This window comes from Alexandromys fortis, unplaced genomic scaffold (assembly GCF_014885135.2).
Source record: "Alexandromys fortis isolate MF-2015 unplaced genomic scaffold, M_Fortis_MF-2015_v1.1 scaffold_111, whole genome shotgun sequence".
Taxonomy (NCBI): domain Eukaryota; kingdom Metazoa; phylum Chordata; class Mammalia; order Rodentia; family Cricetidae; genus Alexandromys; species Alexandromys fortis.
Window position 1 is genome coordinate 3,713,427 of NW_026067996.1, and position 27,152 is coordinate 3,740,578.

At 44.1% G+C, this 27,152-nt stretch overlaps 1 protein-coding gene across 23 annotated transcripts in view; it reads right to left on the reverse strand.

Annotated features, from left to right (window-relative positions):
- Window positions 1–27,152, reverse strand: part of Magi1 (membrane associated guanylate kinase, WW and PDZ domain containing 1) — a 602,777-nt gene that overhangs the window by 139,195 nt on the left and 436,430 nt on the right. The gene's annotated exons all lie outside the window — the stretch shown is intronic.

The window sequence follows — 27,152 nt, forward strand, 5'->3', positions numbered from 1 at the left end:
TCCATCCCCAGAAAGGTCAAACAATCAATCACCAGACACCAGCGCACGGTTAATACTGGAGAAAACCATGATCAACATCTAGCACAGGAGAGTAGAGGCTGGATGGGAAGGACAAGTTCATGGTGTGGTTCTCTACCCACCGTCTCGGGCATGGTCCTTAGTTTCTACTACTTAACGGTGTCCTCTTTGCAAGACAGGGTTAACAATGGTACTTACACCACAGGCTTGCTGAGCAAGTCTTCGGAGAGAATACCTGTGGTCAGTAATTGTTAGTGGGGATTGTTTTTATGTTGTTAGAATGAAATGAGTTTATAGAGCCTTCTATTTCCAATGCCACTATAGCAAATTGCAATTATAGAATATGTATGCACGTATATGATACCATTGCTTGTCTCAATTATTTAATAAGCATTTCCTGAGGTCCCAATGCATGCCAAGTAATGATAAAAGCACAGAGAAAGGATTGGTAAATGAGGCAAAGTTCATAAGAAAACTGACCATTTTACTGTGAGACAGAAAATATGTATGTAAGTAGACAAGCATAGAGTATAATTTTGGGTAAAAAGAATGTATCTTAGCGCCATGCTGGAAAGTGGAGGAAGGAGGCACCTACATGGTCATGGCTCATAATTGGCTCTAACTCCAGTCCCAGGGGACCAACAGACGCCCTCTTCTGACCTCCAGACACATGCAGGCAAACCATCAATATACATAGAAATGAGATGGGGTGTGTGTGTGTGTGCAAATAAACTCATCCCATCATACTACTGTTGGAATTCTCAGGGTCAAAACCGGGTCTGAGAAGGCCCAACAAGCTAGTTTGATTAGCCATTCTCCATATGCTAACAGAAGAGACAAGTCATCAAGAAAAGCAGAGAAAGATGGCAGACCAGTGTAGCCCACTGGGAAGAGAACAAGTAAAGACGTCTGATGAGCCCCAGATCTATCTTCAGGGTGCTCCCATGAGGTTTAGGGTTACATGGAGAGTGAGAGGTATGTGTAGCTAAGCAATTCCCGTCAATATGGGATCATGTCCATCATGTTCAAATTCAGTTTGGGGAAGCCCACTGTTTCAACAGTCTAGTACCACAAGTGTCTCTGTTTTAAATATCCTCTCTCTTGGCAGGAAGCTTAGAACTATTCTGCCTGCATTTTAAGTATAAACATAGAGTAACTTGCTGGTGAACTCAACATGTTATGTAAGAGAGAACAATGTAGACTTTTTTTTTTTTTTAAAAAAAAAGAGTGTAACACAGACAAATTGACGACGCCATTTATAAAAGTTGAAATCATGGAATCACAGAAGAAACTGTTGCAAGAGGGAGGGCCAGAAAGTTTACCCTGGTCACATTCAATTTGAGATTGGACACTTTGGTGCAGAGACTCGGAGGAACAGTGACCTTGTAAATCTGAAGGTCAAGTGGAGATTGAGAAATTAGTTATCAGTTATCAGCAAGTCAGGAGCATTTGAAGGCAAAATACTGAAAAAGAAAATCTGAGTAGAGTGTAGAGGAAAAGAAGCCAAGAAGCACTGGCTGGACTATAAAACCTTCCACTATCTACACTAGGAATTGGAGGAAGATTCTGGAAGATAGCTGCACAGGAGTCTGGAAGGAAGAAGCAAAGGAGGGTGAGGTCCTGAAGCCAAGAGCAAAACTTGTTTAGTCGGCAGCTTGTAAGATGCAACAGCCAACATCACCCTGGTAAGACGCAACTGCCAACATCACCCTGGTAAGACACAACAGCCAACGTCACCCTGGTAAGATGCAACAGCCAACGTCACCCTGGTAAGATACAACAACCAACGTCACCCTGGTCAGACACACCAGCCAACGTCACTCTGGTAAGACGCAACAGCCAACATCACCCTGGTAAGACACAACAGCCAACGTCACCCTGGTAAGATGCAACAGCCAACGTCACCCTGGTAAAACACAACAGCCAACATCACCCTGGTAAGATACAACAACCAACGTCACCCTGGTCAGACACAACAGCCAACATCACCCTGGTCAGACACAACAGCCAACGTCACCCCGGAAATCTCAGTGCAGAGCACAAATAGAATCTCTGGACACGCTGAGAGGATCCACCCTATGTCTCTTTTCACGGCACACTCATACTCCGTTTCCATCCTCACAGTCCATCAACCCAGTCCATTCAGAAGAAGACGAGGAGAAAATAAACCAAACAAAAGATGCCCCGAGTCTGAAAAGGCTTCCTAGACTAGAGAGTGCTGTTTTCCCCTTTGCCTGCTCTGGCTCATAGTTGCCGATTCTTTTTTACATGTAATCACATCCAATTTACCAGGTTTACTTTAAAGACAACCGTCACCCCTGGGTCTTCATTTCCTGAAAGGATTAGAAATAATAAGGAATTTCAAACATTATATTTTACAGGAAAAGTGAAGCTACTAGAGACTGTCTTCCCAAGAAAACAAATCTGCTTCAAGCAGCTTTTGATCCGTGGGGAGGACGTGGGAAGGCGGGTGAGTCTCCACCCCTTGAGCGCACAAAGCTTATTACCCAGACGAAACCTGTCCTCACTATAGGCTACCAAGAGGGCTACTCCCAGGGATGCTCTGAGCAACCCACTCTGGGTCTGGGCCAACTTCCCAGGATCCATTCAGAGAGGATGCTGGGGGAAAAGGCCACAGGGAGGGGCCCCGCCTCCTCTTTTCTTGTAACAGAATGACAGGCTGCTGGCTGGACACACGCCTGACAGATGGCATTTCAAAGGGATTTCTGGAGCCATCTGGGGTGGGTACAATTATTACAAACCATGCTTCTAACAAAGCCAGAAGGGTTACTTCCTGAAAGAAGAGAAGGAAAACAAATTCGATCATGTTAGAAAGACACATAAAAATACACCAGGCTAACAAACTCCGATTATCTGCAGCCCAAAATGGTACCTTCTGTTTGTCGAGCTGGAAACCAGGTCAGCAATATCTTCCAGTTATCAGCTTTAGCTCATAAACACAGTGTTTCCCCTCTTCGAGAAAAGGAGACCATCTAACCCTGGGGAAACAATGGCTTCCAGCTTCTAGGCGTTTGTTTTAGAAAGGCACCAGGCATTTAATCAACAATTTATTTAATTTGCATAAGAAACCACAGAAGTAGGATTAATATAATAGTCATCTTATTGGTGAAGAATTCTGAGATTCAGATGGGGGAAAGAACCCATCCACAGCGATATGAAAGGTGGGCGAGATTAAATGATTTAAGTCATTTAAAGTGATTTAAATGACAACGGTTTACATCATCTCTCATTCTAAACTAGCCTTGTCTGACTAACGGAACTTCTGCCGGTGTGGAAAATGCTTCATTTTGGTGCTGCCTGACATGCAAGCTCTACCCACATGTGCCCGTTGAAAGTGATTTCTGGGCCTGGGAAATGGCTCAGAGAACACAGTGCTTGCCGTGCACATACAAGGACCTGGGTTCTGATCCCTAACATCCACAGAAAAGCCAGGATAAGATGGGGAGCGGAGCACAACCACAGAACACTCCTTGGAGCTGGCTGGCCAGCCAGTTAAGCCAATCCGTGAGCTCCCTGGTCAAAAATGAGGTGGAGAAAAAATAGAAAAGCTGCTGCAAAGTGCACCCTGGGCTATCTATCACATGCACACACAACTATACACAAACACGCAGGAGCGTGCGCACAATCGTGCGCGCGCAGACACCACACACAGTGGGGCTGATTACTGAGGCTGTGCACCTGAATTCAATATTGCTTACTCTCCGTGTGAAGAACCGCTGCTAACAGCCAGCAGACTAGCCAGTATACCTCTACCGGCAAGGGGATCTGAGTGGCTGGTTTTTACACTGTGTTTAATACAGTCCCCCAAAGACTTCAAGCTCTCAAAATAACAAGAAGCATACTTATATTAAACAGCAAGACATCTCGAACGGCTATTTGAAAACTTAGTCAAAGTCTGTGTTTTTATTCTAAAAATTCGATTTGGTCCTTATTGGCTGTGTTTTTGGGGATAATAAAATTTTTTTAAAAAATGTATTTGTGTAGCATGGATTGCAACAAATTACACGGAATAAAATAAGGGAGAAAGGAAAGCAGCCCCACACAGGGAAAAGCCGGGGCTGAGCTTGGTGGGTCTGTCCCCAGGAGGAGCTTTAGCAAAGCACTGCAAACGGCAAGAAGGGCTGGACTGCAGGCAGTTGCCGGAAGGGGTGCTAGCAACGTGCACTGACGTGACATAAACAAGTCTCAGAATAATAAATGATTATGGCATCATTTTACCCAAGAACAGAGAGCGAGAGCCTGTGCTTTGTCAGCTTATATTCTAGCAGATAACCAGTTGGAAGAATACTCCACTCTTAACACTGGACGCTTCAAGTGGATGGCTGCAGAAATGGGAGAGATGAATCGGTCTCCTTTCAGTAAATACCCTCATATCCTGAACTGTGTCGGTGGGCATTTATTTATTTCCACATCTCATAAACTGAGTAAGATGATTACTTAAATCTGTTAAGACCTGACTCTCGGATACAACTCAAACATCATCAATCTTAATTTATTCACTACAAAAACATACAGAAGAATTACAGGCTCCAGTCGGCTACACTAACAGTGCGTTCTAAGGCTTGCCATGTGATGAAAGGTTAACACCAAGGTCAATAACATGATTTCAGCTCTGAAGAAGAGCATACTTTGAATAAAGTTACAGAGAAGGTGATACTTTTTTTTCCACCTGATTTTATTTTTAAAACTCAACGTGTTAATGTTAATCATTAAAGCCCTCTTAATTGTTTTTAAAGGGCCAATAGGTTAGAATTTAAACTTCCAACGCTTTCCACCACCAGATCATAACTTAATCTGAGCACTGTCCTACTGAATGTCTCAGTATGAATTAGCAATGGCTCCAGAGTTCTCCTAGCAAATATTGAGTGGCTATTTGCTTCTTATGCACATTTTATGGTCCATAAACTTTTAGTATATCTAGCTTCAGTGACCCTCGATGAGGAAATCAGAAAGTGACCTTCTTTGCCAGCACATTCTATTCACCAGGGCTAAAGAGAGGACACTGGATGGAAAGCCCTTTTCAAGTTGTCCCTCTGTAATCCGCAGCTCAGGCAGCAGAAGAGACCCTGATAACTGGACCACGATCATCACATTTAAACTGAACAGCAATGGTTATCATTTGCTGTTACATTACTTCAAGTCTTGTTTATCAAAATCTACCAAGACGCCAAAAAGATTACTGTCGCGTCCACCCTCAACCCGCAAGGAAAAACGCAACACTTGGAGCTCTTCTTGCAGCAGTTTTCAGGACTTTATTCACAATAATCTTTCTCCTTCTCCTTCTCTCTTTCCCTCTCTCTACCCTCTCTCTCCGGGCAAACCTCTCCCAGCCCTTAAGTAGGCATGGGCTGCCAACCCTGAACTGCCAGGTGGGCACTGCCCATAGGTTCACGCATATGCAGGCAGCTGATAATCATTGTGTGATCATAGCATAGGTCAGGCCTTAGCCATCTCAGGAGTTGATTATACATCTCCATCAGGTGTGACACCACGCAGCTCACTACAGATTACTGTCATTTTCACTGTTTAGGACGGTTGAACATGCTATATACAGAAACCATTTTATCTTGTAACATAACTTCTTGTATTTCTTAAGACTTCCAGGTATCAGACAACAAGGCCAGACTTCTGCTGTTCATTCTCTAGCTAATGGAGACAGAGCAGAGACGTGTGCATTGCCCCTGACCCCGGTTGCTCCATTACCAACCTCTTCCAGTACTTTCTTTTATAGCTCTGGAGACCAGCAGTGCTACTCAACATTTGCCCTTAAATCAAAATGGTTTTCAAAAGTTTTAATACAACAACTTGTTAAAAAGTTACACATGAATGTACCGTACACTCCAATAATCTAATGAATTTCTTCCAGAGAAGGGAAATGCAGGTTTATAAAAGCAAACAAAAAAGAATACAAATGTTTAAGGAATCACCTCGAACTGGAAAGGACCTCAATGATCAACTGGACAAACTGTGGTGTGCCACTGCAATGCCACAATGCCCAAAAGTGTAGGTGAATCTCAACCATATTATGCTTTGGGAAAAAGTCAGACCTAGAAGGGTACATGTGGTATATAACACCACTTACAAGATGGTCTATAAAAGGCAAAGCTACCATGAGACAGACAGACTGACACAGAGGGCGTGGGTGGTGGGAACAGACTACACAGGGGCATCACGAAGTGACCAGGGAGAAGAGAGACAGAAACCCTCAGCACCCTGGCAGTAGTAGGTGGTGTTTGAGACCTGTGCGTTTGTTAAGCCTCTGCTCCCTGTCTTGGCTCATTTGCCTGCACTGTGGTAAAATGCCCTAACAAAAGGAACTGATACAATCTATCATGGTCAGGAACTCCAAAGCAAGGGGAGCTAAATAGCTGTTCACATTGCATTCACCGTCAGGGAGCAGAGAGGCGGATGCATGCCTGTGCTCAGTCTATTCTCCTTTACATCCAGTGCAGGATCCCACTCTAGACAATGGCACCACCCACGGGGAGTGGATCTTCCCACTTCAAGTAATCATCCGTAAACTCTATTTCTTAACAGTTTTCTAACAAGAGGAAATGTTTAGCATTTCATTAAGTGGGGAATCAGTTTCGTTTTGTCATAAATACCAACCAAAAATAAATACAATACAAATAAAGCCAGTTTATCTAATCTGGAGCCCAAGGCTTGAATTCCCTTGTTACACAATGAGATGGCCACCATAGATATCTGTGTATATCAAATGGAGACCATCTCCTTAACCTAATTTGTAGCTCTGTCGGAACTGGAGCTGCTATAATACAATGCCAGAGACCAGGAGGCTAAAGCTAAACAAGCCTATACTTCTCCCAGTGCAGGTTCTGTCTGGATTGGAGACTCACAGGGACGCAGAGGTCAGGGAGGAAAACGGCAGCTCTTGAATGACATTAATTCCACCAGGAGTAACCAATACGGTCCTAAGCCATTCTAATCATCTCCCAGAGCAGACATTCTCAACTGTGGGTCACGACCCCGGTGGGGTAGCTCGACTCACCCTTTCACAGGGGTCGCCTAGGACTATTGGAAAACAGATATTTATATTACAATTCAAATTAAGGCATTTTGCAATTCTGTATGCCTCAGCTATGCCGCTCCTGGGTATAGACCCCAAAGACTCCATGTCATCAAACAGAAATGAGGTGGGCCGGGCTAAGCTGGATGACAAGAAAGCTGGTATGGCATTCTCAGGATTCCCAGGATCCTGACCGCAAGGTGTGCGGCATCCTGTCACATGAGCTCCGGCTCGGAGAAGCTAGGTGAAGAGCCCAGACACTACTCAGTAGCCAAGTCCAGTACAAAGGGCCGCGAGCACGAGTCACTCTTCCCCTTTGTGCACGAGAGAACGTTATCACAGCTCAAGGCAGAGAGCCTGCGTGCCTTAAACACAGGACAGCAAAGGTCTCCAGCTGTCACTGATTCATCCCAGAGAGCAGCAGAAACACACAGGAAATAGGGAATCTTCACCCTTATCAAAATCACCCTCTGGCATATTCTATCTGGGAGGCACTCAGGACGTGAGCAATGCCACATCCGAGTGGGAAAGGCTGTCTGTGCTAATGGGGGACTGGAGCTGATTTTATCCTTTATGGCAGACGACACTTTATTTTCTCTGAAATCATTACACACTGTACAGAACAGAATGGATTCATCCCCAACACATTCAACTGGACAATTTTCAAAAGCTTGTTGTTAAGAAAAGATTATTTTAATGAAAAACAATGATTAAGAATATCAAATTTCCACAAATTAGGTGACTTTGCATGCCCAATACAGAGTGAATGAGTAATGATTCTAAGATTAGGAAGCTTGTTTTCTTAGCTTAAAAGAAAAAAAAAAAGGCTCAGAAGTGACTGCTAATGAGCACATAGTTTTCTTTGGGGATAATGGAAATATTCTGCAATTAAGTGGCTGCAACAGTTGCACAGTTCTGAGAATGTGCTGCAAACCAATGAATGGTACGCTCCACAGGGTGAGTTTACAGTCCGTATACTGCACACCAATCAGGCTGTTAATATATAAATAAATGTTAGCTGGGCATGTGAAACATGCTTGTAACTCCAGCACTTAAGCTAAAGCAGGAGAAATTCCAGCTTGAAGGCAGCTTAAATCTTAAATACTTAGTGTGACCCTAATTCAAAACAGATAAAAATGCATGAATGTGTGTCTTACCCTTGAAGATAAACATGCAAGTAAAACCTAGTTGCTGCTCTCACTTTTAAGTCTGAGTTCAGAAATCAATGTCCACTTTATATAATTTTCCTAAATGCCTCAGAGATCTTGATCTCTTTCAGAATTTGTGTAGAGACATTGCAAAACCTAAAATCAGGCTTTATAAGTTTAAACCTCAGTTCTATTTTATAAACTGAGCAATGACGGCCAGTTCCTTTATCTCTAAAATGAAAATCATTATTATAATAACAACATATTCCTTGTGTGGAAGGATGATAAAGACAATCATGTAAAATGCTTCGTTGGGTCAGAACATGCACTTGTGAAATATCAGTGGTAACAATGGAACATCACTGTCATCACTGTGACAGACTCTGCAGTTAAAGGAAAACAACAAAGGAAGAAGAATCTAGTGATGGTTGTGGCACAGGTGGGGTAGACATTGTAGCTCAGGGGCAGACAGCTTGCTGCACGTGCAGCAAGGCCTGCGTCTGACTGCAGCACCACATAAGAAAGCAATAAAGACCCAGCTATTGATCATTTGCTATACTAACACAGAACACGGGCTTTCTTCACATGATACCTCAGTTCACGCTCCAAGGAAGGTTCCTGCCTTAACAAAGGTTTCCACCTTTAATCAACATTTTTCAACGCCTTTCACACACAATGCACGTAACCTTAACTACAGCTCCTTGGGTTATCTGTAGATAACAAATCATACAGTCAACATACTGTGTAAACAGCATCACTTTAGTGAACCATTCGTCATTCAGCACCAGCACTGGTATTGATTCACAAGAATATGCCAATCTGTTTGCACATAATGCCTACATTGGAAAAACCCGATACTCCCAATCCCACATCAACCATATTACTCTTCACATGGCTGACTCCTTTTCCTGGATGGATGTAATACTTATCTCTTTAATAAATGACATAGTGGATTCAAAGACAGATAACAATGTTTAGTACTAAGATCGTGCAATTCTGAGAACAATTCCAGATGGATATAAGAACAAAGTTCCCCAGGCTGATGTGAACAGCCTTCGAGTCACCCGAGTCCAAGGTGATATCCAGGCCTGGACTGTCGCCAAGGGCCATGTCTGGGTCTGTTGCCTTCCCACAACCAGGTCTGTGCTGATGTCTGTGACTGCTGAGACTACTGAAGGCTATGCTGATACCTGAAGTCTGGGACACAGCCTGAGGTCAGGCTGGTGTCCATGGGCCATACTGCCACAGAGGCCATGCCAATAAGAGTGGCCTGTGCTGCCACCTAGGACCATGGAGACATCCAGGCCTGCACTGCTGCCTAGGACTGTGTGACTCAATGTGTGACACACTACAGCTTCCATGACAAGATTCTCCCTCTCTCTCTTACACACACACACACACACACACACACACACACACACACACACACACTTGTTTCCTTTATTTGTTTTTTCTTTTAAGTTTGATTTTGATTTTGGGAGGTTGCAAGGGCAGAGAGTGGAATCGAGGGGTCGAGGAGATAAGTGGGATTTGAATGCAGATGTGAAATCCACAAAGAATCAATAAAAGTTTCTTTCTTTTTTTTTTTTTTAAAAAAAGAGCAAAGCTTCTGGTCTTTTAATAACTACACATAGTCATGATAATTCCCGAAGTCTTCTCAGCCATACAGTCAAATACTGAAGAACATGGGAGTTTTATTTTAGCTCCCATAAAGCACACATTTCGATGTCAAGTCAACAAAAGGGCGCGCTGTGCAGTGAGAGTGGCAACCTGCTGGAAGAACAAAGGGGATTGGCTAGGAACAAAGCCTACATTAAGTGAAGCGGGCTGCTTATGTGGAGACTTTGTAGCATAAGGGCATAAGATAGCAAAGACAATAAGAGAAAATTGAGTGGCCAAATTTAAAAAATAACCATGTCAACTATTACAAGTTGCTTTGAATAATTACATAAGGATAAAAAACTATTTGACAGATTTTAACTGGCTGTTTTCATACAAGTCTGTTCCCACCCACAACATCAGGTAAGCATGTTGCTTTCCAGAATGGTAACATCATTTTAAACCTACAAGAGTCTCATTACACCCCCCACAAATGCAAAATACACCCTTGCCATTTTCGGAAACTGGTCTTAAAGTGAATTAGTTAGCTAAGATCCAATCAATGATCAAATCAAGAGCTCTTTATTGGAGACAAGAAATTTGTATATTGATCATTAAAAATGAAGGATTTGCTGTGAAATACAAATAAACTTATTTTTGAAAAGAAAAAAAAATTACAGAATACATTGTTTGCTCCCTATATATGAACTGACTGTCCTATCACAGGAAGCTGATTGGCTCTCATTACTGGTTTTCATCTAATTCTTCATGCCTGTCAACAGCAGCTGCTGGTCAAGGGCAGAGAGAGGGGAGAGCAATCTTACTTCCTTCATCTGGTAGCAGGGGCTGACTGCCATTAGCTCTCTGTCAGTGGGGGCAGCCAGGGGAGGTAATAAATGACCCAGGAGCCCTTAGAGGCCGCTCTCCTCGGTTCCTAGCCTAACCTGTTTACCTAGCAGCGACTGATCATCGTCAGAGAAACCCACCTTGTCTTTACTAAATCCACAAGCCACTGGTGGAGTTCCGTGGGTATGTCCTGACAAACCAGCAAGCTAAAACAGCACAGAGAGCTTGGTAAGGGGAGTTCGGGTATCCTGAAAGTCTCTTTCTAATTCAACACGTAACTCAAGTTATTTCGGAAAAGAAGGATGAGAAACTGAAGGGAGCAACTCTCAACTAGGTCGCTTTAGCTAATGTTGTCAAGAGCAAGGTTTCCTTCATTGTTTTATGAAGGTAAAGCAGGAAGCGAGCTGTGGAAGCAAAGCTGCAGTTTCCTAAATGCTGGCCACTTAAGGACACCACGAGTGACGCAAAGGAGGAAGTGAGACATGGGAAAACAGCAATGGCAAAGAGGGCCCACACAGTTTTAGTAAAAGCGCTGATTCCTTCCTTTCTCTCTTTGAGTTCATGAAAAAAATGGAGATGCTCCAGGGAGGTCCAGAGGGAAAGCCCCTTTAACAATCCCAGCTGGCCACCAAAGGTCCCAGCCACCACCATACAAACAGATCACGCCCTGTAATCCTCGGCCAGAAGCTGTGTTCACTGATGCATGCTTTCTTGTGAGCAACACTGCCCAATCTGATCACCACACCAACGGTTGCAGGGACAAAGCCTCACTCCTTCGCACAACTCTTTCACTCTCCACTACCCCTAGGCTCAAGTGTCCCAACCGAGTAAAGTGAGGGCGAACACACTTGCAACATCTTTACAGCAGCCTGAGGACTTGGAACAGTGAAATAATCAAAAGTAATTTCTTTTTTTTTTTTTTCAAAAGTAATTTCTTGCTCTGGGTCTTAGTAAAAGCATTACAATGATGATGATGATGGTGGTGGTGGTGATGATGATAACAGGTGTTCAACTACTGTTATTACTGCTGCCACCATCAAATTTGCTTCAGCTGCTACTTGACATCCTTTCTCCATGAAACCTCATCAGTCATGAGCCCAGAGCTCACACCTATGACGGGGGAAAGGAATGCCTTACTTGCTTGCCACCTTTAAATGGCTGGCATGCTGAGATCTAAACACACACTTTGCTGATTCTGAAGTTTATGCGTAAGTGTAACAACACCACAGGGCTTCCCTTCTCAGTGGCCTCCTTACGCCTACAGAACTCCTGGAGGCATCCTCCCTCAAAGGCCTCACCTCCACATTCTTCTATCAGACGGCCAGCGTTTCAAACTCTATTATAATGTGTGTATGCACAGGTGTGTGTGTATGCACATGTGGATGTCAGAGGGCAACTTCTGTGGTGTCAGTTTTTTCTTTCCACCTTTACCTGGTTTCTGGAGATCAAATGCAGGCCTTCAGGCTTGCACAGCAAGTGCCTCTGATAGCCGGGTCATCTTACCAGCCTTCAGATGGTGTTCCAAAAAACAGCCTTAAGGTTGTTGCCAAATGTCCACCGAGTTTAACTCAAATGTTACTGTGGTAGTCTGAATGTAATTGGCCCCCATAATCTCCTAAGGGAGGTGTGGCTTAGTTGGAGGAAGTGTGTCACTGTGGGGGCAGGCTTTAGGAGTTTTCGTGCTCAGGATACTGCCCAGTGTGTCAGTTGACTTCCTTTCACTCCAGCACCACATCTGCCTGCATGCCGATATACTCTTAATGAAGATGAAGGACTGTAGTTCTGAAACTGTAAGCAAGCCACCCCAATTAAGATGCTTTCTTGGTGTGTCTTCACAGCAACAGAAACCTGACTAAGACAGCCATCTTCGAGGTAAAGAGTTCCTGAACCCTTTATTCCAAGTCACAGCCTCTCTCTATCCAACTCCTCATATTCCTGTGTTATACCTGCCCTTCAACACCCATCCATCAATGCTGGGCAGATATAGTGATCCACACGCAACCCCAGAGTTTGAGAATGGCAGACGAGACATCTCTGGGTCAAGCTTGTTACCTAGATTGGCCAAAGTGGCAGGCTCCGGCTTCAAGTGAGAGACTCTGACTCAGTATGTAAGGTAGAAAATAATTGAGAAAGGTGCTGGATGGCAGTCTCTGGGCTTTGCTCATACACTTGGACAGGTGCACGTGTACTTTATGCCAGCATACACACAAACACACAAACACACATACACCCCAAAGGAAAGAAAAGGGTAGGGGATTAGTGAAGCATATCTCTAGCAGTTAAGAGGGCATTTCCAGAGGCAACGAGATGCTGGAGCTCTGACCTAATGAACAGTTTAAACTATTGATATATTCAAGGCATAAATAGGCAAGTGTAGAACCATGGGAGAAGGCCAGGCTGGGGGTGCCTGGGGGCAAAACACAAGCATCTCTATCTTAGCTTGACCTGCTTCAGACAGCTTCATTCTGCTCCAAGTTCACCTTCTTATGAGCTCTTCTGCTCTTCCAGACCACCAGGAGGTAAACAGTCTCTGTGACACAGGCCTGTCTCCATGGTGTAGTGCCTCACCACAGGTAGAGATGAAACCTGTAGACTGAAGCCTCTTGTGTTGTGGGCTGAGGTTACTAAGATCTCAGCGAGAACAGATCTTCCACCCACAAAACTGAAGAGAAGGAAAGGCATTCATACCAGCATTGCTTTCACGCCTCAAACTGCAAGCTTACTCACTGCTTGTGCAAAGTGTTCACAGTTAAGATGGAAGGCTCCAACATGAGAAGGCGCAGAAAGAACACTGCCACACTGGAGAAAGGAGACCACATACACATGCCTTATATTAGAGATGCTGCTGATGTTAATCTCTCACTGCGGGTTGAAAACCGTAATCCATCCGGTTAGAGACTTAAAAATAGCAAGAAGGTATGGTCCAGATTTCACTTAAAAATGGCCACGCCTCTCCAAGGCCTTCCCTGACCATCTCTAAAAACGTCTCTCCCATGGTCCTTTGCTGGCCACTCCTTTGTCTTTCCTAGTACCTTTATAATCTATAATTAGTCAGTGTATCTGGAGAGCCGTTCTCGTCCTCACTCATCACAATATTCACACTAGAAGGATCCAGGTTGTGTCTGCCCCATGTCATCCTCAGGAACTAGCAGAGCAAAACAAACAGGAGCGGTTCCTTCCCCCCCCCCCCCCAGAAATAAAAGTTCAGAGGGACTTAGATAACTTCTCAAGAGAATTAGCTCTTAGGCTGTTTTACCACTGTTCCAAAAAGAAGTGGTTAAGAGAGGTTGGAATTAGGAGGAATTCCAGTGAGATCTTGGAATCCCAAGTGGGTAGCTTATTAGCCAAATCTGAGCCGGCAGTACCATAAGGTATTAGGTTATATTCACGAAATAAAATATAAGAATCAATGTTCTGCCTTTAGTAAACGTTTATTAAATACTGTGTGCCTGATTTAATATGCTGCATGCAACAAAAAGAGATAAATAAAACCAATAAATAAAACTCTGCCATACTAGAGTCTATATTCTAGTAGACGGAGAACAATAAACAACCCCCAAATTATAGAATAATGTTCACTTGCTGTAAGGGAGAGCAGGGTAGGGAATTCTGGGTGGCAGAAGCCCAGATACAAAAGGAGTCGGTTATAAGGGCACATAAATCACAATTATGTAGCTATTTTCAATATAGCGAGTATGCTTATTAAATGCTGTGTGAAGTGTCCGAGCACGTAGGCACATGGCTTTAGTCTCAGTAATTGGGAGACAAGGACAGACGGATCCCTATGAGTTTGAGGCCAGGCTAATTTACGTAGTGAGTACCAAGTTAACCAGGGAGGGATACATAGTGAGACACATCTTTAAAAATGTGAAACAAGCCGGGCGGTGGTGGCGCACGCCTTTAATCCCAGCACTTGGGAGGCAGAGGCAGGCGGATCTCTGTGAGTTCGAGACCAGCCTGGTCTACAAGAGCTAGTTCCAGGACAGGCTCCAAAACCACAGAGAAACCCTGTCTCAAAAAACCAAAAAAAAAAAAAAAAAAAAAAAAAAAAAAAAAAAAAAAAAAGGGAAACAAAATAACAAAGACCTATGAGGGATTGGCAAGCTCTACAAACCTGAAAACATGACCTGGATCCCCAGAACCGGTGAGAGGGTGGAGAGAGCAAGAACCAACTGCGCAGCTGCCCTCTGACCTCTACATGCACTCTCTGGCATGACCCATAACAAATAACATTTTAAGATGTGTGATTTTCTGTAGCCAGGTCTGTCTTCTGTGCCCAGGGAACCTTAGTAAAAATCAAAGTTGTTGAGAGTACCAACATTGTTTCCCAAACCCTATTGCTACCAAGTCCATTCTGGAAAACACTTCAGTGACCTTGGTGACTAGCATTCTACTGTGACACCATTCACATTCTCAATGCGGATGAGCATAAAAACCACCAGGAAAACCCAGATATGGGACACCCTAACACCACCAAGATGAGACTTTCCCCAAATGGGTCCTTTAGCACTTTATTAACATAACAAATCAAGATACTCACACCTTCTACTTTATTAGAGATTACACCCAATAGATATTAGATTTTAACAACAAAAGTCTTTATTCAGGGGCAATACAGTCCTGACCCAACAGCCACATCAGGGCAGAGCAACTGACCAGCAGCCTGCTTTAACAACTGGCCTTCCAGACACTTGTGGGAAGGAGGCTAGAAAGCAATGTTGCTTTTGAATCCCAATAGCCACGGCTTTGGAACCAGTGCAACAGATGTATAGAACTGATTTAATAAATATTTAAATACCTATGCGGGCATGCCATTAGTTTGTGAAATACAGATTTCAGAAAATATCGACTTGGGGACGACATTACTTACTGAGTAAATACATAGTACAATGAATATTCATGAACGATGGAAATTCACTGTTTTAATGTAAGTGTGCATACTTGATTTCTAAATGATTTAGCTCTGTATGAGGTGGCTTTTAGATTATGACAGGGCTATGCTCTTTACCATAAGTTAGTAAGTAATTAAAGGTAAGGATTTTAGGCACTGAGTCTTGGATTACAATATAATGGAAAGTCATTACAGACTAATAGAAAGCTAATTTTTACAAATGAACGACCATTTCTCTGTTGATATATAAACCAAAGTGTTAACTATTTTTAAAGACTTACACTGGACATTAATCTTATCTCTTAGTTTAATGGGACTTAACGTATCAGAGATACATTCCTCCATTATTTTAGTTATTCTTCTTTAGACCTCCACAAGCTTAGGACAGCAATGTGTACCCAACCACTGGTACAACATTAAGGTAGCAGTAAGAGAATAGAATCACAAGGGAAGAGCCCAAAGAGAAATTTCTTTCCCTCGTTCACTCTCCCAGTGGCTCTTACCAAGTACAGTAAACCCCAGAGAGTAGCATAAAACCGTGAGTGTTATTACTAATAAAGATGTGCAAAGTCTGTAAAGAACTTGACTCAGCGCAAGGCTGAAAGAAAAAAGCAACAAAAAGGAAAGAACAACCAGACAGTGGTAATTCATGCCTTGAATTCCAGCACTCAGGGAGGCAGAAGCAGGCAGATCTCCATGAGTTCAAGGCCAGCCTGGTCTACAGAGTGAGTTCCAGGACAGTCAGGTATACAGAGAGAAAACCTGTCTCGAAAAGCCAAAACCAATTTAAAAAAAAAAAAAAGGAAAGGACATAGACTGCTTCATGGTACGATAGAGGAGACAGTTTATTATAAATATATGGGAAAGCATAGTCAGAGACATCTGGGAGAGTCCAGAGTAGGCAAGGCCCTGAGCTGTGAGAAGAGGAGGAGAGGAAGTGAGAAGGGAGAGAGGAGAGTCTAGGTACAGCAGCCAGGAGGCCCAAGAGAGAGATGAAAGGGCCAGGTAACCAAAATGGTTGGTTTATATAGGGAAGGGCAGCTGTTTCTAGGAGAACGGCAACCCAGCCTCTGGGCTGGAGAAGTTTAGGGTAGGAAACAGGGTATGCTGGCCATACCCTGTAACAGGTAGGGACTGAGGGATGCTGAGAGATTCTGGTAGCCAGGTCTACTTTGATATCTTAAATAGGCACCTCAACCATTTGTCCCAGGTTTGAAACCTAAAAAAGGATTTCTCAAAAAAAAATTTTTTTTTAATATTATTAATCAAGGATTTCCAGGAAAAGTAAATGATTTGGCATCTATTCAATTCTTTCTCCACAGAGTGCTCCATGCACTGGGGTTCTTTGGTGCAGCCTTAGGAAACGCCAGCAGGGCAGGATTGAGTTCTACCGTTACACACTCCATAGGACGCTTATTTGTATCATCACATGAACACTGCTTTAAGAACTGACTCCTGTTTTTATGTTTTCACCACAGAAAGTTAAGCTGTACCTATGTTCTCAGCAGGAATGAGGTTTCCCTCCCAGCTGCCCAGCAGACAACTGCCAACACAAATGGGACCCCATCATTTACCTGCCCCAAATCCCCTAGGGGCTCCAAAGACTCTGAATGGCAACAGCTACACATTCTATAGAGTTCCTGGACGTTTTCCCAGGATCTGCTCATGGTCTATCTTCCCTTTCAAATCTGTTAGGATCTCAAGCAGGGCCCTTTGAGGGCCCTATAAGCCCTCCCAGATAAATGCTCTAAGGAAGGGAAGAGGCCTGAGTGTGGAATGGACCATCACTGCCTGTGCATGGAAACCTTGCACCTGTTAAGCCTCCACCAGAAAATACTCAGGCCACCAACCCTTGCCTGGGCAGAACTCCTATGTGTTCGTTTGGCTTCAGGCTGATCTAAGTACCCATTACTCTGGGTTTCCGCAGCATCTTTGTATTCCTTCAGCATGTGGTAGGATCGCCCCTGCCCCGCCCTGCCCTGCAACACACACACACACACACACACACACACACACACACACACACACACACACACACCATTGAGATGACTTATGTGCACATTATCTTGGCTGGCAAGATCAATCAGTAAAATACACATGTTCTGAAGATGCTTGATATTCACACAGGTCATTTAAGCTGTTGAACGGTGCAGAATAACTACTGAGCTCAATGTACTTAACACTCAATTCCTATGCCAGGGAAGCCAAATGAGGGTGTGCTCTGGATCAGACCACTGTGACAGTCTAGGAGGTCACTTTTTAGATTTACTATGAGGATCATTTACTGTGGACAACTGTTGTGGAATTTTTGATCACACGGCTACATTCCAAACTGTCTAAAGTCTACCTTGAATCAGGGGGTGGATCCAGGGACCAGCTGACTGGAATTAGCCTTAGAGAAGCCAGGAATTTGGACAGAGATGCCATACAGAAAGGAAAGGATGGGGACTAGAGTTTGAGCTTTCCTTTTGGCTCTGGTCAAGAGACGTGCCTCTTTAAGTATCTTGACCAAAAATCAAAGTCAGCTAGTTGCTGTTCAACCTCTCTGGGCTAGCAGATTTTCACCCCAGCCTCTGACGACTGAGTTTTATTGATAAATAGAACAATAGAGACTTAATTTAAGCTGTGGCAAAGCTGGGAGCTGGAAGCCCTGCCAGGCATTGGCCCAAGTGGCCAGTGGGACAGTGACTGCAGGGCTGTGGGGCTGCAGATGATAATTCAAGTATCAGTGGATTCATGTGCAGCCACTCAGCTGACAAAATAAAAATAAAAATCAGGAAACCTTAAAAACATTAGTGAGGTCAGGAAATAAGGGAAGAGTAGTGAACTGGAGAAGAGAAGTGATGGGGAGAGGGGGACACACAAGATTAAAGGCCAGGCAGAGAAGGTGTTGTTACCCATTGGAAATGACCCACTGCTGTGCCCAGCAGCTGAGTGGTACTTCCCCACAGTCTCTGTTCCACACACGTCAGCATGAGCATCTTGTGTTACAGAATATTAGATAATGTACAAAGCTGGGAGCCCTTCAGGAGGAATTTTGGTTTTAAGTGGTTTTCTTTGTCCTACATGCTTGGAAACTGTTGTGTAAGTCAGCACTCAAATGCACAATTCTCACCATTGGGATGATCTGGAAATCATTCTCAAGAACTTAATACACGTTTATATTTTTGCATCACTCAAGAAAACAAGTGCACATTCTCCTACTGCAGAGTCATGGGCACTGACATTATAGATGTCCAGGGCGACCTGTTATTTACCCCGCTACCAAAAAAGCCCTGATGTGAGAGCCGTGGGCATCACAGACCTCAAGTTAATGTTCAGTACATAGCTGGGGCCAGCTTGTCTCACAAAGTTGGAGAGGGAGAGAAGAAGAGGGAGAGGCAGAGAAAAAGAGAATTTCTGACTGCGAGAGAACCAAAGGTTCCTCTTACTTAGGACCTGGCACTTCACAGGACTTAAACACTCACCTCCAGCGTGATCACTTTCCTTTTCCCTACAGCACAGCAATAGGTATGTGGGGTGGGGGGAAGTGGGTCTTCTGACAAATTCCTAAAGCAGACGCACAGGAGTCTCAGGGCATCACTGGATTCCTGCAGCAGAGATGAGCACCATAGCTTGCCCAGGACCAAGCAAATATTGGGGGTGTAAAAACAATGCCCACATGTTGCCCAGCCTGAGGTCAGCCCACCGTACCCTGCTGCCCTACTGAGTCTGAAGACAGTGGACAGAATCCAGTGTGTAGACCTCACTGCATAACAAGAGGCTCTGCAGGTCACCGCAGGTGGAAGTCTGAAACGGCAGCCAGACAGGAGTTCTTGTGGTCACCCACCTTCTCACCCTCTCTCAGCATCATACAGCTCCCTTTAGAAATTGTATCTCACCCACAGACTCGGGCAGAGATCCAGGAAAACATAGGACAAAAACTGGCAAATCTCCCAGCACGGCTCATTAATAATCTGCAAATGATGCCCTTCAAGCCACAGGTCGTGGAGGTGCAGCCTCACATCTGCCATAGCAAAGCAGCGCCTCAGTGCTTGAGGTCCACAGGTGCTCCATGCCTGAAACTGTCCCTCACTGACCTCCACCCTCTAGTTCTCTCTAAATACCCGCTCAGAACTTCTTAGAGTCAAACGCACACACTGCTACGAGGGACATCTCTCTAGCTCACTGGCATCTTCCCTGAAGGCAAAGTCCCTTCATCTTTGAACATCTTCTTGGGTCAAACCCAAGGCAAGATACCATCATCTATTCAACACAGTTCTTAGAGACCACATCAGTTCTCAGTGGGTTTTCTACTGTCCTTTCTCCTCTTTAAAGAAACCACGCTGCCCCCAGTGCGTGGATAACCTGCAGAGAAATGCTGCTCTACCATGCTCATGCCACACGCCTCCTAGACCCATGGAACTAAGATCAGCTCACGATGCTCAACCATTCTGTTCTCACCAAAACAGAGTGATCTGAGAAATCCAAATACGCCGCTTAGAAGGATGACTTATGTAGACCTTGAACTTAGCTTCAGAGAAAGTGAAACTGAAGGGCATCAGCACTTCCAGCGTGCTCCTGTCTGGAGTAAATGAATTAACTTCTCAGATCGTATCGCACGGTGCTCCAATTACAGTTATCGAGAGCCCCTGCACTGTAAAAGTGTGTGGAAAGAAACAAAAGGATGAAACAACCGCCTGTCAATTCTCCACCTGCAGAATGGGCCTAATTAGAACCTCGGGCTCGGTGGCGGACATTCACTGGCATGCCGTGTAAGGATTTACCGGATCACGACATCCCACAAGCCCATCCTCATGGCTTACCATCCTGGGAATTAGAGTAATGCCACCAAATCTCAGCCAAAAGGAGTTCAAAGAACTTAGAAAATGTGATGTTCAGCGGAGGGCTTCCCGATCCTTGCAAAAACAAGAAAGAGGCTTTTGATCTATATAATTAGTTCTTTAAAAACTTCTCTTAGAGTCAACACTTGTACCTTGATTTTTGATGTCTCACTGATCTACTGTGGATGGGTGATGTTTGCCATTGCACTCTACTGTTAGGGGGATTATCTAAGTGTTTCATTTTCTTTTCTCCCCCCCCCCCCATTTTACTGTAAATGTGTTGTTTCTCTTGCCCCCCCCCCTTTTTTTTGCCAAACGTGGCTGCTCAATTAAAGTACTTGCTTATAAAACAAATGGGGCATCACTGGAATGACTACTTCCTGTATGTAATTCATCTGAAATGTAACCACGTCGGGGAGATGGGTCCCATGAGCACACCTGTAGCAAAAGCTTCACTTGGCCTAGCAACAAACACTATGTGGTAACTAGGCTACCAAGCTGTCCAGACCGCTGTACCAGCATGTAACTTAGCTCGCAGGTGCTGCAGCTGCTACCATAACAGTATGAAAACAAGAATCTGATAATGAACTCTCCTCTCTATGGAAATTTCCTCCAAATCACTCCAACAACACCCTGTACATACTAGAGCTGGTCATCAACTGAGAAGCAGTTCTCCGCTATGCCCAGACAGTTAGCACGCTTGACCTTCCTTCTTATCCCTTCAAAGGGATGAGAATAATATGAGGGAGTCTCCAGGCGACCTTCCACAGGATCCCAGCTCTTCCAGTACTCTGACGGAGGCATTCCTGCAAGGGGCAGTGTGGATTAATTGGTGATTCAATATTCCTACACTCTTCGAAAGGTTAAAAATGTAAACAGCCATCAAACCCACAGCTCTTGCTTTACCACCAAACGTCAACATTAAGTTCTGAGACCTTCAAATGCCACCAGCAAGTAGGATCCAGAAAAAAAAAAAAAAGATTTCAAGGTCTGGATTTGAGACCTATAATGCATGCATAAAACAAAAGAAAACAAACAAAAAAGGTGGGCTTTAAAGTATTCCGAAGAGTCACTCTATTCCAGGATGCTCACATTCTGTGTATTCTCTTCATCAGGTGACTATTCAGGCTTCTTAAATCATCATTTAAAACTAATGCTCTTGAGCAGAAACTTCAGAGAAAAAGTCACAGGTTTTTCGCTACCTTTGTAAGAAGCAGAAGCCCAGGTCTCAGTTCCAGCTTTTTCTCTTTCCTGAGCATAGGATGCCACCACAAGGACATGGTGGGGCCTCACATCTACACACCCAGTTTGACTCTCAAAGTTAAATATATTTCAGAGAGTTCCAAGTGCCAACTGGGAGCCTCACAGAAAATGGGGGCTATCAATCCCTACAGTGACATCTTTTATAGTATAATTTGGGGGTGGGGCTCAGCTGAAACAATACAGAGATTTTAAGACAATAAGTTCTAGGGAGACGGCTCAGTAAGCAAAGCTCTTGTTCTCACCATGCAATTGTGAGGACCTGAGTCAGAATCCCCAGAGCCCATGGTCTGGTTAGCTTCAGTCAACTTGACATAAACTAGAGTCACCTGGGAAGTATGGGCACCTCAAGGGAGATTTGCTCCCATCAGATTGGTCTGTAGGAATGTGTGCGCGGAATTTTCTTGATGAATGACTGATGTGTGAGGGCCCAGCTTACTGGAAATGGTGCTAGGTAGGTGGCCCTGGGTTATAACAACACTCAGACCAAGTCATGGAGAGCAAGCCAGAAAGCAGCGTTCTTGATAGTCTCTGCACAGGTTCCTGCCTCAAGTTCCTGCCTGACTTTCCTGGAGCTATAAGATGAAAGGAATCAATTTCTTCCCAGGTTGCTTTTGGTCACGGTGTTTATCACAGCAGAGAGGTAAACATAGATCGCACTGTGGTAGTTTCCATCCGTAATCTTGCTGTTTCTATGGCAAGATGTGTGGTGGAGACAGAGAATCCCCAAACCTTGCAGAGCAGCTCATCTGGCATGCACAGTGCTGAATAACTAGAGACCCTCATTCAAACACATTGGGAGCGAGGAATGATCTCTGACTTCCACGTATGTATCATGACACATACATGAATACACTTACACACATATACACAAAAGGCAAAAGGAAGATAGCAGGTTAACAAAAAAGGTGCTTATTTAATCTGTGTTCCAATGCCATCATCTATATCAATGAAAAACTGAAGCCCCTGAAAGAATGGAACACCGGCTTCACATCAAGTGGACAGAAGTCCCTTGTTTTTGCTTTGCTTTTCTTTTACTCCAAGTCAACAGATACAGATCCACCTAACACTGCACAATCCATCTCTCTGCTAAGTTCAAGACGCGCAGCAGTTCCCTCGGTGTAGACTAGCCAATGGACCTGGCGCTCATGAACACTAAGTCTCCACAGGACACTGGACAGGCTTCAGGGCCACCTGCATCTCAATTACTAATTCTGCAACACGAAGAGAGCGCCACTCACTGCAAGGGCTGCCGGGCCATTTAAATTTGATAACCCAGCTAAGCTCTCCGCGTGGGGGCTGGCAGGGATCAGACACCCTACAAATATCAGTTCCCATTTCTACGCTCTCTCTCCACGGGGAGACGTGGTCACTGTACCGGTGTCATTTTGCCATTCATAAACACTGGGGCTAACTCATGTCTGCCTGGAGTATATAATTTTCTACAATACAGACTGACCCCAGCTTGTAAGAAATAGGCCGAGAACAGACTCCTCTCGTAACTGTGGCTAAAACAAAGACAAACAAACAAACAAACAAAAAAACATAACCAAAAATAAAAAGCTAAACTGTTTCAAATGTATGATCCTGTGACAAGATATGGACAACGGTGCCCAGCCATCACTTAACCTGTTTGTGCCCATGTCATCAGCAAACCTGCTAAGAATCCATTCCATGTTCCCCTCTTCCTCCAGCTCCTAGATTTACCTAACTTAGCTTTGTATAATCTATCTCTTTCACATCAACTGAATGACAAAAAAGATGGTTCTCTGTGCTCGGCATTTTCCACACAGTACGTTTTCCAGATGTGTCTACCCTGCAGCATGCCCTTCAGCACTTTTCAGGAGTAAGTGGTATTCTCTCGCCTACACATACTACAGTTTACTATATACATCAATTAGCTGATGGTCATTTAGGTTGCTTATACCTTCTGCTTACAGTGAGTAATGTTCTGCTATGAACACTCATGTATGAGTTTTTCATTGGTCTGTCCCCCCTCTATGGTACCACAATGGTGTCTATGGTTCAGCAGGACTGCTCCCCGCCCCGCCTAATGTCTCTACATGCCTGTAAACTTCCTGTGTGGTGGCACAAAAACTATTCATCGTCCTCCTGGCTGTGTGTCTCCTCCCATGGAAAGGTGAACTGAGGCTGGGAGTTGGAGTCCCCTCTGAAAGCGCCTACACCAGTTTCTGGCACGCAAAAGACATCATATCTATTTTGTGACTGGTTTTGCAGTTCTTGAAAACTAGTAGACCTAGTTCCGCTCACAATTTATTGAGTACCTAGCTGGGTAGAGACCCTGTGCCGGGTCTTGAAGAAACAGTGATAAAATGAGTTGACGTCAATGGCCACTGGCCCCAGGGGCTTCACGTGGGCAATATCGCATGCCATGTTTACAAGCAAAGTGATCCATGTTCAAGGAGGAAGCAGTACATTAATAAAAACTTTTCTCCAAGTATGCTTAAATATCAGACTTTCATCCATTCTTTTCATTGCTGGAATCCAGTTTGATAGCATACTACAATACTTTTTCAGGGATTCTACTATTATAAAATATTAGCAAATTCCAAAATACAATTCCAAAATGCCATTAAATATCCACTTACTAAAAATTCCTATCATCACAACATCAGTCTGTCAAAACCATGCTGCAGGATTCAAAGAGCCTAAGAATATAATACGCAAGACTCAGAAAAGCTCATAGAAAGGGACATGTGTCCCTATAACAAGACCAAAAGTTTCCTCAAGGGCAGCTCTTAAGGCAGCTCTATCAAAATACAATCAGAGCCCTTGAACAAGGACTTTTCTGATGTGGGACCATGGTCTGTATTCTGTCAACTATATTTTAAATAAATGCTGATTGACCAGTAGCCAGGCAGGGAGTATAGGTGGGACAACCAGACAGGAAGTAGAGGTGGGTCAATGAGAACAGGAGTATTCTGGGAAGAAGGAAGCTCTTTCTGCAGTTGCGAGCCCGCCACAGAAGAAGCAAGATGTAACTACGCTGCTGAAAAAAGGTACCAAGCCATGTCGCTAGCATAGACAAGAATAATGGGCTAATATAAGTTACAAGAGTTAATAAGAAGCCTGAGCTAATGGGCCAATCAGTTTATAGTTAATGTAGACCTCTGTGTGATTTCTTTGGGACTTAACAACTGTGGGAACCAGGTAAAACAGAAACCCCTACAACACTTTTCCATGAGGTTCTGACCATTTCCTGATGTAATTATCACTTAAGATAGATCACTGAAAATGAGACTTGAAAATTTTTATAACATCATGTCAAGTATTAGGTCCATCCAACCCAACCCTGCCTGCAATGACAATTGATTGCCCATGATGCTTGCATTGTTTTTACAAATTCAATACTTTGACTATGAAGAACATTTGTGGCCGGTCACCAGCTTGGAAGAGGTTCTCTAGACACAGACAAAGCTTGAGATCACTGAAGCCTGGCAACTCCAACACTTGCATGCTGTCCTCTGACTTCCATACATATACGGTGACCTGCACACACCCATTCACATACACAAATGAATAAATAGATGATAAAAAATAAGGTGGAGGGCAACTGAGCAAACACCTAGAACTGATGTGACTTCCACATGCGTGCACACACCACATACACATGTACACACACTTAAGACACTTAAGATAGGGCTGGAGCAATTGCTCAGCAGTTAAGACCACTGACTGCTCTTCTAGACAACCCCACTTCAAGTCCCAGCATCCAGATGGCAACTCATAACTGTCTGTAACTCCTGTAACTCCAAGGGATCCAACAGCCTCACACTGACATACGCACAAGCAAAACACCAATGCATATAAAACGATAAAGCAATAAATAAACAAACAGATAGATAGCAAATAAATAAGTCATTAGAAAAAGAAGACACTTGAGACAGTATTTTAGAGTGTAGATCTGGAAAGACCGCAGCTGGAAACTGACCTCATCCGTGTGACTGAGCAAGAGCTTCAGGGTTTTGAGAACTAGCATGATTCACAGGGCTGGGAACACAGGCAGACAGTAAGCCCTCAGCAAATGTTCACTGTTACTGAGATTGATGTGTGCTAGGATTTGAATCCATGTCTGCTGCCTCCAAAAGTCAATCTTGCTTCACGATCTCTCACCCACTGTCTTTACTCCTGTTCACTACAGAGTCATCTGCAGGAAGCCTCGGCTCCTATTTTTAGGATTTGGAAGCCGCAAGGCATCTAAGACTGAGTCTGCTGAACCCGAGCACCACGGCAGGTAATTTGTGCAACAGAAGACAGAAACTGAATGGAAGGGAAGTGCCAACTACTGTGTGTGTGTGTGTGTGTGTGTGCGCGCGCGTGCGCGCATGTGTGTGTGTGCTTTGCGGGGAGTGGGGGGTGGGAACCACAAAACACCATATGGCCCTGCAATTAGGGAGGAAGAAGATTGCCAAAGGCAAAAATAACCCTGGCAAAATTGAATATGGTTGGCAGGAGAAGTCAGCCCAGGCCAGCTCCTTCTCCATGTTGTTCTCGTTCCCCAGAGGATGTTACTGTCACTTCTTCCCATGAAATTGAAAGGGATTTGAAAGATGAAAATAAGTCTGATGATAGTGGATATTTCTAATAACAGGTCATTAAAACAATTTTCTCCCTTCCTAAAAGCCTGAGAATGAACAGCTCTTCAAAGGGAAGACCGTCTCAGGAGAAGATCAAATTGTTAATTTTGAAGATGCACAGGGACCCCCTTCTCCCATCTGAGAGAGACAGCAGCAGGTAAACTCCCAGAAGTGATGGATGCTTCTGACTGCATGAAGCCAGGGACAGAAGTAAGAGATGGAGGCCTCACAAGCCCCACATGTGAATTTTCATTCAAGGAGGAGAACAGAGAAAGGACTCAACTGCATTCCTTAGAGGATGCAAGTATTCTTCACCCGAGGAAAACCAGACTTGCAACTTTCACCATCTGGAAAGACTTCCAATGTTTGCTCCCTTCTTGTCCAACGAAACGAAACTATCAATGGCAGTCACACGCCATCACTCACTCATTGGGAAGCTACTATTTTATACGCTGACGTTTGAGTGGGTGATACAAGGATAGAAAAAAGCCAAAGTCTGAATTTGGCAAAATGAAAATTAATATTTCTTAAAATAGAGATCAGTTAGGTAATCACTTGTCTTAATTATGACACCTCAAGATTTTTTTTTCCTTGACAGCTTATAGTCAAAATCATCCTGATTGCTGCCGCTTTGGTTAAACAGCAGCTGAGGAAGTTGGCGTAGATCCAAGGACCATGTGGGATTTTAAGAATATACACTGAGTGCTAGAGTTGTGCCCACTCGGTGATTGGCTCACAGCATGGGGGACACTTTGAAAGGAAACAGGAAAGCTAGCCAGTGCCTGAAGTCCTGCTGAGGGTCCCCCAAGAGAGGAACCCGATGGTAAGGACAGGAACATGTCAGGCCTTTGACCTCTTAGCCAGCAGGTTCTCCTGATTCGTGTCTGCTGCACCCACATGTGCTGGATCAGCGCTCTAGGT